A 4298-nucleotide genomic window follows, 5' to 3' on the forward strand; every position below is an offset into this window, starting at 1 on the left:
GTTGTGGATGAGAGAGCTTGGGAAGTGAGTTAGTTGTTGTTCGCTGATGATACAGCGCTGGTGGCTGATTCGGGTGAGAAACTGCAGAAACTGGTGAATGAGTTTGGTAAAGTGTGTGAAAGAAGAAAGCTGGGAGTAAATGTGAATAAGAGCAAGGTTATTAGGTACAGTAGGGGTGAGGGACAAGTCAGTTGGGAGGTACATTTGAATGGAGAAAAACTGGAGGAAGTGAAGTGTTTTAGATATCTGGGAGTTGATTCGGCAGCGGATGGAACCTTGGAAGCGGAAGTGGATCATAGGGTGGGGGAGGGGGCGAAAATTCTGGGAGCATTAAAAATGTGTGGAAGGTGAGAACGTTATTTCGGAAAGCAAAAATGGGTATGTTTGAAGGAATAGTGGTTCCAACAATGCTATATGGTTGCGAGGCGTGAGCTATAGATAGAGTTGTGCGGAAGAGGGTGGATTTGTTGGAAATGAGATGTTTCAGGACATTATGTGTGTTAGGTGGTTTGATCGAGTAAGTAATGAAAGGGTAAGAGAGATGTGTGATAGTAAAAAGAGTGTAGTTGAGAGAGCAGTAGAGGGTGTTTTGAAATGGTTTGGTCACGTGGAGAGAATGAGTGAGGAAAGATTGGCAAAGAGGATATATGTGTCAGAGGTGGAGGGAACGACTAGAAGTGGGAGACCAAATTGGAGGTGGAAAGATGGAGTGAAAAGATTTTGAGTGATCGGGGCCTGAACATAGAGGAGGGTGAAAGGTGTACAAGGAATTGAGCGAGTTGGAACGATATGGTATACCGGGGTCGACTTACAGTCAATGGATTGAACCAGGGTTTGTGAAGCGTCTGGGGTAAACCATGGAAAGTTCTGTGGGGCCTGGATGTGGAAAGGGAGCTGTGGTTTCCTTGCATTATATCTGACAGCTAAAGACTGAGTGTTAACGAATGTGGCCTTTGTTGTCTTTTCCCAGTGCTACCTAGCACACATGCGGGGGGAGGGGGTTGTCATATTCATATGTGGCGGGGTGGCGACAGGAATGAATAAGGGCAGACAGTATGAATTATGTACTTGTGTATATATGTATATGTCTGTTTGTGTATATATATGTATACGTTGAGATGTGTAGGCATGTATATGTGCGTGTGTGGACGCGTATGTATATACATGTGTATGTGGGTGGGTTTGGGCCATTTCTTTCGTCTGTTTCTTTGCGCCACCTCGCTAACGCGGGAGACAGCGTACTGTGTAGTTGACAACTCTTATATCATGTCCACCATGGTGAACAAATACGATGCTCGTAAATCTAATGATGACTCGGGTGAAGAAGAGGGTGGAAATCGTGACTCAAAGGAGACAGAAAAACCATTGCCACCAGTTGAAGTTAAGTGTGGGGAGCATAGAGTGCAGTATACTTATTGTATATGGTTCAGTCGTCGAGCACCAGGAAAGCAGACTACAACACAAAATTATGACCAGAACCTCAGGTTACTTGGAAGATTTGCATCAGTGGAACAGTTTTGGGGTTACGATAGTCGTTTAGTCCTTCCTGTTGACCTAACTTCACACTCGGATATACATATTTTTAAAGATGGAATAAAGCCCATGTGAGAAGATGTTGGGAATAAGAATGGGGGGAAATGGATTGTTCGTTTACGCCAAGGACTGGCTTCACGGTGTTGAGAGAACATGATATTGGTAATGCTTGGTGAACAGTTCATGGTTGGAGATGAGATCTGTGGTGCTGTCATATCAGTGAGATTTCTGGAGGACATTATCTCTATTTGGAATCGAAGTGCACAGGACACAGTAACAACAGGACGAATCCGTGACACTTTGAAGCGAGTTCTTAACCTTCCTCTCAATACAGTTATGGAATATAAAACTCATAATGATTCTCTCAAGCACACCCACTCCTCGTCCAGCCTACTGCGGAAACCTGGCCCTCCCATGAGGCATGACCTGCACTGATGTTTCTATCCTCCAGCCACCACCCAACCCACCCCACCTCCTTGGAGAGAAGAGATTCTGGGGGAGGATGGGGGAAGAGGTTGAGACAACCATCATGCTCTATGCATCTGTGTGAGTGAGAATATATCTGTGCCAAGTTGCAGTTGTGGTCATGTACATAGGTGATGTATGTTCTGAATTGTTTACAAAGCAACACATACCTTTTCTCTGATACATTTTTGAAAGCCGACACAGAATTACATGGGAATATCTAAGCTGTACTTCTTTTAAGAAATATGTGTCTGTGAACTATACTTCAGCTTTATGCTTAACTCGCTAAAGCTTCAAAGACATGCTTTTCAACCAGGCCCAAACAAGACAGTTAGACCACCATAAAATGGTAAATCAAACTACTGTCCACAATGTGTTTACCATCTTCAAGCAGTCTCTTGCTTTGGTTTAATCAATGAAAGTTTGGAAATAAGTTTAAAGTGATCGTGTTTTATCCCAAAGCGAAGTGTTTTTTTATCCTCAAGCAGCTCTTCCTTTGGTTTGATCAGTGGAATTTAGGAAATGAGTTTAAAGTGATAGTATTTTATCCCTGAGCAAAATATTTTTTGTGCCTCTTGGCAGCATATAAGCTGTTGGTCATTTACAGTTTGTCTTTAATGGGAGGAAGTATTTTGAAGCTAATTACAAAGTAATGGAAAAAAGTAATGATCCTGGATTTTGCAGAAAAAAAAAAAAATGTTGTACCTTTTTCATATGTAGATAGGCATATTTTGGTTTCAGGGGCCCCTTTGTGGGACGAAAATTATCAGAGCAATAGAAAGTCAAGGTGAAAGCTCAAGTGTTCCCTTTTATTTACAGGTATTTAGGATTTTATTATTTTATTATAGATAATAGGGAGGGTATACGACAAAGAGGTTATATGATGGATTGATTACTTATTATTTAATTACTTGTGCAGAAATGTGTTATATAAGGTGCTATGGATATATGGGTGAATAGATGATTACTTATCCCTAGGGATAGGGGAGAAAGAATTCTTTCCACGTATTCCCTGCGTGTCGTAGAAGGCGACTAAAAGGGGAGGGAGCGGGTGGCTGGAAATCCTCACCTCTCGTTTTTTGTTTTTAATTTCCAAAAGAAGGAACAGAGAAGAGGGCCAGGTGAGGATATTCCCTCAAAGGCCCAGTCCGCTGTTCTTAACCCTACCTCGCTAACGGGAAATGGCGAATAGTATGAGAGAAAGAAAAGAAAGAAAGATATATATACATATATACATGTACACACAGCAAAAAAACTATCGCGCGTTTTTTGTACGAAACAAAATGACGCACCAGACGTGGAATAATGGAACAGTCAACATTTTCCTGTGAGATGGTGGTAGCCCTGATGTCCCTGCCTGTGGGTGTCCTCACCTATCTAATGGCAACGATATATCCTTCCGTATGTAGTACAGTAGATGGCATACGTAAATTGAGCATGTAAATGTAATATTCTGCACAGTAAGGCATATTGCAGTAATCATCATCTCTTGCAAAGTGTCAAATTCGTGGTGTAAAATAATATACCACATGGTATCTACGACACCCTGCTTCATACCGGCGGTGATTTATCTGTCTGCTGGTTTAGATTAATCAGCAACCTCACGTAATATGTAGTATCACCTGTGTGACTGATAACAGTATGTCACAAACCTGGCACCACATCATAGTATTTAGTAAACCAACATGGAAAGTAATGACTCTTTTCATGGATCTGCATTAGTTAACTTCCCTTTAACAGTGAAAATCAGATTTCTATATAACATGACCATAGACATGTTGTTGGAGGTTAAGAAAGTAATCTTTGACTGTAAATTTTATTATTTCAATACTTGGTATAACCTCCTCCCGTTGCAAACACTTCATTGAGCCTTCGAGGCATGAATGCCCACTGAACGGCTGACGTTAAAGTGTCCACCTAGATAGGGCCTTCGTAATTTCCCATGCCTTTGTAAAGGCATCATTTACGACTGTACACTACATCCGCTGTTGTCGTCAGGCATGCCTTTCTGCATTGGCCGCCCATAACATGCTCTATCGGGTGAGATCAGGCGATTTTTGCAGGATGTGGCACACTTGTTATACGTGGATGGCGAGCATACCAACCTTTGCAACCCTGGATGTGTGAAGTGGGCTTGTTATCTTGGGACGAGTAAAATGGCTCCGCTCTGGAAACAGCATAGCCCCCACTGAGGGTACAGGGACCTCCACAAGTATCTCACGTATCTAGGTTCCGGTCAAACTGGCCACCCGGACATCCACCAACTCACCGACACCAGCACCATGGATGGAATCACCCAA

General features: G+C 42.5%; 1 pseudogene; it reads left to right on the plus strand.

Moving 5' to 3' along the window:
- Positions 1-1244: 1244 nt before the first annotated feature.
- LOC139747736 (eukaryotic translation initiation factor 4E type 2 pseudogene) lies at positions 1245-1968 on the plus strand (annotated as a pseudogene).
- The last annotated feature ends 2330 nt before the right edge of the window (positions 1969-4298 follow it).

The sequence above is a fragment of the Panulirus ornatus genome, chromosome 70 (genome assembly GCF_036320965.1).
Source record: "Panulirus ornatus isolate Po-2019 chromosome 70, ASM3632096v1, whole genome shotgun sequence".
NCBI classification, from domain to species: domain Eukaryota; kingdom Metazoa; phylum Arthropoda; class Malacostraca; order Decapoda; family Palinuridae; genus Panulirus; species Panulirus ornatus.